The sequence below is a fragment of the Rhinolophus ferrumequinum genome, chromosome 6, assembly GCF_004115265.2.
Source record: "Rhinolophus ferrumequinum isolate MPI-CBG mRhiFer1 chromosome 6, mRhiFer1_v1.p, whole genome shotgun sequence".
Taxonomy (NCBI): domain Eukaryota; kingdom Metazoa; phylum Chordata; class Mammalia; order Chiroptera; family Rhinolophidae; genus Rhinolophus; species Rhinolophus ferrumequinum.
The window spans coordinates 78,495,074-78,507,559 of NC_046289.1; positions in this window are offsets into that span (position 1 = coordinate 78,495,074).

The window sequence follows — 12,486 nt, forward strand, 5'->3', positions numbered from 1 at the left end:
TAATGCGAACTTATTTTTGTAATAAGATAGAATTCATATTTAGGAAAAGCTCTATTTCTGAGTTTGGTTTGCTTTTTTTTTTTTTTTTTTTTAGAAAATGGTGATTTCTCTGATCTCTCCTATCTCATAAACTGAGGTATAAGATTTTATATAGTCTGAACCCAAATAACTAACTCCATATTTCAGTTCTGGTAGCTCAAACCATCTGCTGCTAAATATGAGTCCACTTAAAAAATTCAAGTAAAAAAGCCAATATAGTAATATTTTGAAAACATTTAGCATCATTTACTAAAAATGTGGATGAGGGAGCAAAAATACTTGAAGAATGTATTGAAAAGCAACACATCTGTTAATGGCTCTTTCACGAATCCCCATCAGTTTGGCATTGTGGAGAAAATCGCTACTAACAGCAGTTCTGCATGTATTAACATTTTGCCCTTTTTTCAGCAATGTTTGCTCACTGTAGTTCAACAGTGGGGTAATAATGCTTATCTTATGGAATATGTTTCTTTCACTTCTCAAGGAAATATATGTATTCACCATAAACATGTAAATGTGTATTCTAATCATAAATATAAAATTATATATACAAAATAAATAGAGATCCATACATACAGAAGTTTAACCATAAATGTAACTAGATGTTGATGTGTGTTAACTGTTCTTGCCATTACCTACTATTTAGGTATGTTTTTGAGATTTAGGGGTTGGTAGGGGGTACTGCCTTATTGAGAGGCATTTTTGATAACTGATCAATTAGTCATTGGAAGGAATCTAGATATTTTGAGGTTGTATTGTCATCCAACAACTGCATTTTTATAAATATGTCATATAAGTGGTACAATGCTGCACTTAATTGAAACACATTTTTTCAATTGTTTGTGAAATCTTGGAATCACTTCCTTCACATTTCCTAATGCATGACATTGCCAAATATTTGGATCGATTGCGATTGATAAATCTGATTCACTTTATGATTGAAGGGGGGAGGATAGGATCAAATATACAAAAGAACTAAGTAGCACGTCTCCATAAATTTAGTTAATTTTGCTTCTTGACATTCTTAAAGTTGCCTTTGTTCTATTCAATGCTAATTTTTATTATACTGAGTTCACAGAAATAGGCATCTTAGAACCAGTGCTTAATGCATTTCATCCTTTTGACACTTTTAAGAAAAAATGTAGTTTTGAAACTATCTCCCACTCTTCTTTTTCTAATCTTATTCACCTCACACTCCCTACCACATCCCCAAAATACGACCAAATATTGACTGACAGCTTGAAAGTGCTAATCGAATCATTCCCAATCATGTGTTCAATATGTTGGCCTTAAAAAAAATTAGGAGCCCAAATCTTTCATCTAATATCACTGCTCAATAGACAGAATTTTAACCAGAGCAAATTCAAGTACAGCTTTCAGACCAGTCAAACCCGGGAGACAGGCAGGAGGTCTGCCCTTCCCCAGCCGTTCTTCTGTCTGCATTAGCCGTTCTTGCTCAGGCTCCATCGACCTGTCAGAGCCATCACAGTGATTGACTGCCCCGGCAGATGTGCTGCTATAACAGGTAACTTGATCATCCAGACCCATCTGTCTCTAAGTCCTCTTCAATTCACACTTTGAAAAATATTAGAGGTTGGGAGGGGTTGGATTCTTTGTTGTGATCAAAAAAAAAAAAAAAAAAGTAGGCTATCTATATTTCACAAAAGGTTATCCTCTGGTAAGTGAATGGAAATATATAGTATTTGAGCTCTTTAGTGAGATGAGCTGTTTCCAGGGCATATTACGATCGACATTGTAAGTGGACCAATAAGATCTGGGAGAATTTGAAAACCTGACTTCCAGAACACAATCTGAAGTTAAGGATCAATTTTAAAGAACAACTGTGATAATAACAGAATGATGTTTCAAGGATAACAGTTTTTGTGTGAGTGAGACAGATGGACTGTTTGTGCGTAGAGAGAAAGAAGGGGAACCTCAGGCAACGGGAGCAATTTTGTGTCTTCCCTTCAGTGCCCACAGCCTGGCAAATGTTGTGACATCATTAAGCTGAACTTCAGCTAGGTTTCAGCTGATTTCAGCTAGGTCTGGAACAAGAATGGGCAGGGGTAACTCAAGCTTCACACTGAAATGTAGTTAACTCATTTACTAGTGTCACTATTTCTGATAATTACTTTTTACCAAAATATTTTGCCGTGCTTGTGTGCAGAGGATTTCATTCTACAAGTCAACACCCTAAGTGTGGAGCTGTTCAGGATCTATCAACAGCTTCTATTAAGAGAGAATATAATCGTGGTGAGATCAGTGGCTAACACTTTTCTCTTCTATTTCTCAGGAAAGGTTATTGCCTACTCACTATCAAGGGATGAACACTGGCTGAGTATGACATGGTTCAACATCTAAGGGGAAGTAACATACTGAAGCCAGCAAAACAAGGTAAAATGAATGACAACTGAAAAAAAGCAAGTGAACTCAAAGGTTTTTTTCAAATGAGAGGAATAAAAATATGTGACGTATGCAATGATACTTGTAGAACCCGAAGAAAGAAATGAGCGTGGAAAAAGACATAGACAAAGGTATTTATTCCTTAACAGAACTCCTTTACAATTTTTTTCATAGGCTATTCCATGATCACGCAATTTGCCTTGGAATTAGAATATGCCCATACTTATACTACTTCTCTAAATCAAAATAAGCAAACGAAAAATAAATTCTAAAAAGTTCTCTTTCTTGGTTAAGGAATCTAGATGATGTTCTGGTCAGAGTTTGCCACTTACAAGTGTCTACTCGCCAAATACCATGACATGATTTAAAATTCCTCGTGGAAATGGTCATACTTTTTTTCCCCTTTCAGATGAGAAATAGAAACTATAATATTTTATAACTTTAAATTAACAATAACTATTCTTTCACCCTCCCCGCGCCCCACCCCTTTTTTTGGCCTGAGGATGGTTCAATTTCGCTATCGATAGTGCTGGAAAAGGCAGAGAGTGGCAAGCAGTTGCTTGGTTTGAATAAAACTACTGCATGCTTAAAAGAGTTATTTACCACATAAAGCTTTGGCTGACTAATTCAGTTAACAGTGCTCAGTCTTCTCCTCCACTCCTCACTTCCAACCCAAAATGAAAAAAAAGTCATGTATTTGAAACACAAATCTGTCCAAAATTTAATATGAGCTGAGAACATGATGCCATAATTTTTGAAATATCAACAATGTCCTGACAGAAATTGTATTTAAGAGAGTTTACCATTTTTAGAACTAAAAAGTTAAATAAAGTGGAACTGATCACTATTTTCATAGTGTTTGTCATTGCATACTGTGCAATTATTTGCCCTGAAGTCCTTTTAGACAAAATGGTATTTCCAAGCCATAGAGATCTTCAGTACTTGCATGCCATGGAATCATATCTGTAAGCATTCCTGATATGGAACAAGAGATTCTTTTTTAAACTCTTGCATTTTCATCTACTTCACATCATATAACTCACATTCTTAAAAAACGACTAGAGATTTTTTCTTACATCTATGTGGTTCCTGCTTTCTAAATTCTGTTGCTTGTTTTCTCCTTGTAGTTCTAAATGTTGCTTTAACATCTTTAGGTGTGATATAGATAGATTTAGAGCGATGTAGTTAGCAAGTCTCAAGCTGCAGCTTTTAAATACATTTGAAAACCTTCTTCTGAAGGAAAACAAGACACTCTTATGGGAAAGTTGCACTTTATATTGGAGGCATCTCTCGTGACTCTTCTTTGCAAAGATGCCGAATTTACTATGACTATTATTAACACATGTATGTGATTAATCCTCTATCACACAATCTTTTTCATGTACAGTTAATCAAAGCTAGTTTATCCTTTAGACAGCATAAATACTAAATTTTTAAAAGAGGGACTAAGATCTATTTACCAAATCAAATTCAGTTTAATGTTTGAGAAAGTGTCCCTTTACATTGGTTTATATCATGTGACATGTTGATTTTCTTGGGCACAATTTGCCTCTCTGTGTTCTACCACGTAACTATAGTCCTGCATTCATCTCAACCCTTCCCTCGTAACATTTTTTTTCAAGTAATTATATCCATAGAAAGAGTTCAGTATAAATACGGTTTTAGCAGTTTATAACAAGAAATGTGGCTTCCACTTATTTTAAGTTCAAGTTCCGTATATTCAATTACTGTTAGCAAGCACTCCACCTACTGGCTTATGTGATGACAAGCAGGCAGACCATGATACGAAGCAAATCAGCAGTAGTAAAAGTAACTTTCAACTCTCCTGAAATGAAAAGAATCTCAGCTTCTACATCATCAGCCAGGATCAAGCCTGACTCTGACTTGCTGCTCCCCAGGGTCAGGACAATTCTTGGCATTGTCTTGAGAGATTTGCGATTTGAATGTGAGATTTACCATATCTGTGTGGTATATGAGGATAGGATGGCTCACGGAACGGTGGATTTTTATAATTGTAACAAAGGTGTAGGGGGTAGCAATCACATTCCAAAGCCTCAAAATGCCTTCCATGCATATTTAGAGCAAATATACATGCACACAAGCATAGGTGTAAAAGTATTTTTGTTCAGAAATATTCTTAACGAAAATAGGGTATTTAGTTTTAAAATGAGGTAGGATTATAGACATTGCATATGGCTATTTCTTGACTACAAATGTGTCAATTTTAAAAATGTAATATTGTGGTACCAAGAGGAAAATCAGTACTTGAGAAATTATTTTAACCATCGCCCCTACCTCCATGAATTTTTTAGCTCATTACTAAGACTACTTTTTAGTAGTCTTAGTGAAAACTAATTATATAACAGAGATAGATTAGTATTAGGCATTATAGTGAAATCAAGAGAAATTGAAACAGCTCTGTTCCATAGTGTCAACAGAAGGTATAAATCATAATCTTCTGCCTACCCTGTCTACCACTATCCATCTTCACATCTCTTTTTAAAGATAGCTTACTATGTAATTATTGCCACTGTGCTCATATTACGGTATGCTTGAATATGGCAATAAACAATATGGCAATTTATATGAAATAATACAAGAGCAAATCAAGACACATAGGCTAGACGGAGGCAAAGCAGCAGGAACGTTGAAAGTAACCCTAATGGGCTGTTGATGTAGAAATGCTTTTCCTAATATTGTTTCAGGGTGTTACTGTGAGGTGAGCTGAAAAAACAAATGCTGAAGGAAGAATGTCTAACTATATATGAAAGGTTTCTTGGGGTCGACTGTATGTTATCACCAACTTTCCATCTTCTCCAGGATTGGTGAAGAATCATCATATGCCTTTAATAGCATGGGGAGGACTCTTGACCCCAGAAACTTGTACTTTGCAGCTAAACCAGGACACAATATGGCACTAAGTAACTGAACGTATTCTAGGTTGATGAATACTTAAGCACTGATAGTGAAATAGCTTTTAACTTCTTTAGTAAGAGCCTAGTAAACTGCATCCCAGATGTATGAATTTCTCTTTTGGCTTTGCAAAGGAAGTGTTCACAATTAAGGGGGGAAAAATCAGTTCCATTAAGCACTTACCCTGCAAAACAGAGATTGAGGAATCTTAGCACATGACGACACAACAGAATTTACCTGACCCTTCCAAGCTAAGGAAAACAAGACAGAAGGTCCTCTCAAGAGGCTGTATCATATATATGTTCTGAGGCTGTGCTGCCCATATGTTCAATAGGACTGTTGAATCTCAAAGTTATAATAATTTGCAACGAGGTGCCAGAACCAATTATTAAATATCATATGATCCAACAGAGATGAAATAAAAATATACAGGGTCGATTTTACTGGCTTTAACTATTATAAAGCATTTAAAGTACTTTGAATTTACAGTGTAACTTGAGGGTTGTATTAACGACTTCCTTATGCTAGAATTTTGTTCCTAGCTGAATATCATAAGCTTAATGCAGATGGCATACTTTTCTAAGGACAAAGGGAGTCTTGGCCTTATCCTTTCTTTTTGATTTGTATATCAACTCAGGAAAAAGAGATACGCTATTATGATATCTTCTATTAATGTAAACCTTTATTCAAAAGCGCAAATGACAGCCAAAAGTACAATTGAGAAAAAAGGTAGTGTGTGACAGTATCACAGAATGATACAATCTCAGCCAAATCGCTGCCTATAGTGAAAAAAAGAATATGTGGGATATAAAACTGAAAACAACAAAGGAACAAGACAAACAAATAAAGAAACAAAACCTCATGGACACAGACAATGGTTTAGTGGTTACGAGAGGGTAAGCGGGGAGGGGAGTGGTAGATGAGGGTAAAAGGGATCAAATGTATGGTGATGGAAGGAGAACTGACTCCGGGTGGTGAACACAAAATGTGATATATAGATGATGTGTTACAGAATTGTACACTTGAAACCTATGTAACTTTACTAACCATTGTCACCCCAATAAACTTTAATTAAGAAAAAATGAGCCTCCTAGTCTTCAGTATAAGTAGTCATAATTTACCATGGCATCTCTAAAACATGAATAGGCGAATGTTTTAAATACTGGTTCTGATTTCAAAGTCAGGGTCAGTTCTTTCTTCCTGATTGCAGAGATGTGACATCAAGGAGATGTGGATTGGTGGTTTACCATCAGCAAAGCAAGATGTTCAGAAGACAAGGGTGCCTCTTGGGTTCTTTCTGCTACTATCATTTCAAAAGTACTAGTGAGGATTTCAGTCAGGTCTTCAGAATCAAAACAAGATTGTTCTACCTTAGTAACATGTTGCTGGAGCAAAACCATCTCTGAATGGATTTTCTTGAGAATCAAAGTTGAAAGGCAAGCTCCTACCTATAGTTTTGTGGAAAATAGAATGTATGCGTATGTGGTCTCTTCTCCAATCTGAGCATAGTGTATCTGTTGAGTCTTGTGTGATCACTTTGGGAGATTAAAGACTGTCTTCCCTCAGTCACTGGAGCACTGGAAGCATAGGATCTTGTTTGTCTATGTATGTTTACAGCACCTGTCAGTCGATACATGAGAAACAAGAAGACTAATGTAAAATGATCCCCCCCTTTGGCTGAATATTTAATGCAGCCCACCAGAAAGAAAAGCACATTCTACTTTTCCAATGCTTGTCTTCCATGCCCTCTTTTAATATTCTCTGGGGAGAGGTGGGTTATGATCTTGGTTAGAACAAGTACCCATTTACTTCAAAATCTTCACTTTCTTGTCTCAGCTTCCTTCCTGTCTCACAAAATGAAATTTATTTTATTTTAGCCACCTCTGAGCAGACTTGTGTGTATATATTTTCAGAGAAATTGCATTGTCCATATAGATTTTTAAATCAGCTTTCAGATCAAGTTCAGAAATATGTAAACTGTTGTGTTGTTGGACCAGGCAAGAGCAGAACATATCACTGAGATGAAGAGCACCCAATACTATAAAGTGATCTTTAAATGAGAAAACTAGAGTGTAAGTCAATTAAAGTGGCCAATAATGGGAAAATCAGTGCCCATTCCAAGAGCAGTTGTAAGATATTTAACCCAAGGAAAGTTGCATTATACATTTTTATTAAATTGAGGCTATATTCACACTTAGTGTGGTTTGAAATGTGAACCAATATTTTCTATCTTTAGTTTCCATGCTTTAGATCTCTTAATGTGCATAAGATGTAATTCATAATATCATATGACTGTTTTAAGTTTGAAAGTTACTGTCTCCAAAGTTGTAATTTAATTTAAATCAATAAATGCCCATTAAACTATTGTGCTTTCTCATACAACAGTATCTGACCCGAGATTAATGTAACAAGACCCCAGGATTCCTAAAACTCTTGATTTTTTTTTGTATTTTAACCTTATTTACAACATAACGCATCCAATTTTAAAGAGTACTATCATTCAGCACAAAATAAAGTGTTAGATTTCAAAGATATATTCAATCCTATTTAAAGCTTAGATCTGCTGGTTTTCAATAATCTTTATAACAATTGAAAAAGAAAAGGATTAAGGTCCTAGTAACAACAACAACAACAACAAAAAACACAATTATGCCCACTTTAATCCTTCCTGAAAGACATACAAAAATGATATTAGTAACTCTTAAAACAGTTTGCAGAAAATTTGCAAACATGGATTTTAGGGGAGAAGAAAAAGAGAGCTTCCATAAATCTAAAAGGCATAATAAGATTGGTGAAAAAAATCTCTATCTGCTTTCCAAATGGAGGTCTTCACTTTGAGTGGGAAAATAATGCCACATACCAACAAAAACAAAACAAAACAAAACAAAAAACAGGAGAGAAACAAGGGAAAATTTATTAAAACTCTTGGCTGAACAATTGCACTGAAGTCATTGGGGAAATGTTAAACTCCAAAGAGACAGCTTGAAAACTACAACATGTCTATATGTTAGTTTCCTAATATCTGACTGTATTCTAGTTTTGCTCTGGGACACTCTGAAGGAACTGATTTTATCAGTTCTCTTTTTCCTAACAGGTAATCCTCTATGAATGAAAAGATTTACAAGTATGAAAAGGGTTAGGATAAAACATTACAAAATATCATGTAGTTCTGCCATTTCATGCCATCTTGCATTATTAATATTAATCATATTCAGAACTTACTCCATTATAGACACAGTACTAAGCACTTTCAGTATATTATCTCATTAAATTCTCTCAACAATCTTGCAAGATATTTTTTTTCTGCCTATTTCTCACATGAGGTAGTTGAGACATAGGAAGGCTAAATGAGTTTCTGTAGGTTGTGGAACGAGCAAGGCATAGCGATTCTTACACAAATATGTCTACTTCCCAAGTTCATGTTCCAATGTCTACTCTGTTGCCTCTCATAAATTTCAGGCTTGGAGAATTCATCATGTAATGTTGAAACTGAAAACATCACATGCTGAATGCAAGCATATGATTTACTTCCCAGAAATGGGAGTGAAGTCACAATAGGACAACGTTTAAATCTTGAGGATGAAATGAATTAGTATCAGTACAGCACATATATAACACATAAGTGCTATTCTAAAGTTTTAGATATTATTGTTAGCAAAGCCTCACCAAAATTATACTGTAAAAGTAATGTAAACCTATTTAAGAGAAAGAAATAATGACCAGGAGGTGGGAAAAAGTTTAATGAATCTCCCCAAGAAAGCCTTTTCATTTTGTCTCTTACACTTTCATTTTGAGCTCAAGAGGACCATGTGAGCATGTGACATGATTCATCCTGGATAGATTATGTAGATTGTGTAGTTAGGAAGCAACACCTCATTTTTATTTCTACCCAATAGCATACTTACAGACACGGAATTTGAAGTGCTATCTTTTCAATAAACCATTAAAATCGAGGACTACAGACAATAAGGATTTATAACACAGTGAGGTTTTCTGTAACAGGGAATAGTTTATTTCCATTTTTGTGCTTTATATAAATTAACAATCAAGAAATTATCTAATTCTACTTCCCTCTGTTTGTTTCTTATCACTATCATCAAGAATGTGTGTACGTTCCCAGACAAAAAAAAAGCTAAAAGTTTAGCATCACCAAACCAGTATCAAAAGAAATGTTAAAGTGACTTTTTTAAGAAGAAAAAACAATATCAAAAATATAGATAATAAAGTGGTAATAACTACATTCTTATCAATAATTACTTTAAATATAAATGGATTAAATGCTCTAATCAAAAGACATAAGGTGGCTGAATGGAAAAGAAAACAAGACCCTTACATATGCTGCCTACAAGCGACTCACTTATGGTCAAAAGACACACAGACTGAAAGCATAGGGATAGAAAAAGATATTTCATGCAAATGGAAACAAAACAAAAGCTGGGGTAACAATATTTAGACAATAGAGACTTAAAAAAAAAGGCTATAACAAGAGACAAAGAAGGACTCAGCAATTCCACTTCTTTATCCAAAGGAAGCCAAAACACTAATTTGAAAAGACATACGCATCCCTATGTTCATTGCAACATTATTTACAATAGCCAACGTATGGAAGCAACTTCAGAGTCCATCGATAGATGAATGGGTAAAGAAGAGGTGGTACACATATACAATGGAATATTACTCAGCCATAAAGAAGAATGAAATCGTGCCATTTGCAACAACATTTATGGACCTAGAGGCTATTATGCTAAGTGAAATAAATGAGAAAGACAAATACCATATGATTTCACCTATATGTGGAATTTTTAAAAAAATAAATAAAAAATAAAACAGAAACTCAGATACAGAGAACACTTTGATGGTTACCAGATGGGAGGAAGGCTGGAGGATTGAGTGAAAACAGGGAAGGAATTGAGATGTGAAAACTTGCCGGTTATAAAAACCGTCACAGGAATGTAATGTACAGCATAGGGAATAGAGGCAATAATATTGAAATGATTATGTACGGTGTCAGGTGGGTACTATATTTATTGGGATGATCACTTCCTAAGTTATACAAATATCTAATCACTATGTGGCATACTTGAAACTAATATTGTATATCAACTGTAATTGAAACAAAAAAAATTTAAAAATGTGTGTGTTTGTTTTAAATTAAATCTGTGTCAAAATGACAACATTTAATTGAAATAATAGTAGAAATGACTGCCTCCCTTGGGTAAGGCAGAAGTGAATGAGCTGTTTCTGAATTTTGGTGAAAGGGAAATTGGCACCTGATTTTAACAAGTAATGCAGAAACATAAAATTTTTATAAAAAATGGTATTGAAAACTATCTTGTAAAGCAAGAAGGAGATGAGATGACTGATAGTTCCAATTAACTTACCCTTTTAAACTCTGATCTTTTTTGAACATTTAATTGTCTCCTTCACACTTAACACTAGGTAATAAAAATCAAAACCATCCTGTATTCTCTTCATTTTGGAGAAATAGGGGTCTGAATTTTTTCTGGTTAAGAAATGTTATGGAAGCTGGAATTTTGGTGTTCTTCAAAAGTAGATTAGGCAAGTAGTTATAAAACATGAACTTTAAGTGATGGACTGTTTCTAGGCCATGGAGGATGAGCTGCTTTATCATTGCCACGTAGCCGTTATCACTCCCTAGGAATTACAGGTAGGCTACTCAGTCATAGGAGAGTACAGAGACATTGAACGAAACACCTTATTACACTGGACGTCCTTGCTGATCTAAGTAACAGAGACGTATTTGGCCTTGTATTTGATTAAGAGCTTTCTGTAATTTACGTAAATGAGTATTTTTCAACATTATTTAACTCCAGGAGGATTTTAACCAATAGCATTTAGATTTTCCAAGTGATTATAATATTTTTGAAATTTAAGGTGTTTAGAAGAATTTTAGTCTAAGTGATAAATGTTGTTCCTGATTGAACTAAGTAAACATTTATGATACGAAAAGTATGACTTTGAAACTTCCAAAGTTCAAACAAGAACCATTTCTTTCTGTAAAAGACCAAATGAAGGCACATACTAAATCACTATAATTACTAGAAAGTCCAAAACATCTAGTATCCTTGATAATACTGAAATTATTTGTGTCACTGACAAAATGATATTAACTAAGAATTTAGTTTTTGATAATATTTAAACTAGATTGCTTTTTTTTTCAGAATTGTACACCTGAAACCAATGTAACTTAACTAACAATTGTCAGCCAATAAACTTTAATTAAAAAAAATTGAAAATATTATTAATTTTTTTTTCTCCAGTTCCCTTCCCTTTCCCAATCAAAAAAACAAAACCAAAAACAAACCAATATAACCAAGAGATGGATGCTTTTTGGATTGTGGTCTGTGTTAAACTATCTAAGGGTTTTATGTGACTTGATTGGTGTGTTAATCAGTAAGCAAAATGATTTGTTTGGAAGTAAGAATTCAGTTAATTGTCAATAAATTAAATCATTTTACTGACCCTGAAATACTCAGAAAATACTAACTACGGGGGTAAATAAATACAGATGCTGTTTAGAAGATGAATTCTTTTAACTCTGTGCGTGACCATATAAGATTGTGTAATTTCTTGGACCTCTGTTAACTGAGAACACAAATAAAAACATGCAAAAAGTGTATTTTCAGTTACTAACATTTGGTCTAGTTGTCACATGGCTAAAACGTGAAAATTTCAATTGATTATCTCATATCGATATCTGTATCGGTATCTATATATCTATGTCTATCTATATCTTCAGGTGTTTGGGACATGTGGGAATAGCTTTGACTTTTCTGTGTTGCCAGTGACCAATTGGACTCAATTAATTCTATCAATTGAGAATACTTATGCAATAGCTACAAGTGCAAATAGGGTAATGAAAGTTGAATTAAAAAAATATCAGAGCAGGATAGTTATTAAAATTTAGACTATATATTTTTGCCATATTATAATGTATTTGGTTTAAAAAGTATGCCCTATATGTCTAAAAATAGGAAAAGTTATAGTCTTTTAAGGAGATATTGTAGTATATAGATATTTTGGTGAACTTCACATGGACTAATTAATAAACTCCTTGACAACATGCATTAGAGAAAAAAATTGAACCAGTATTTATGTCTTATATGCAAG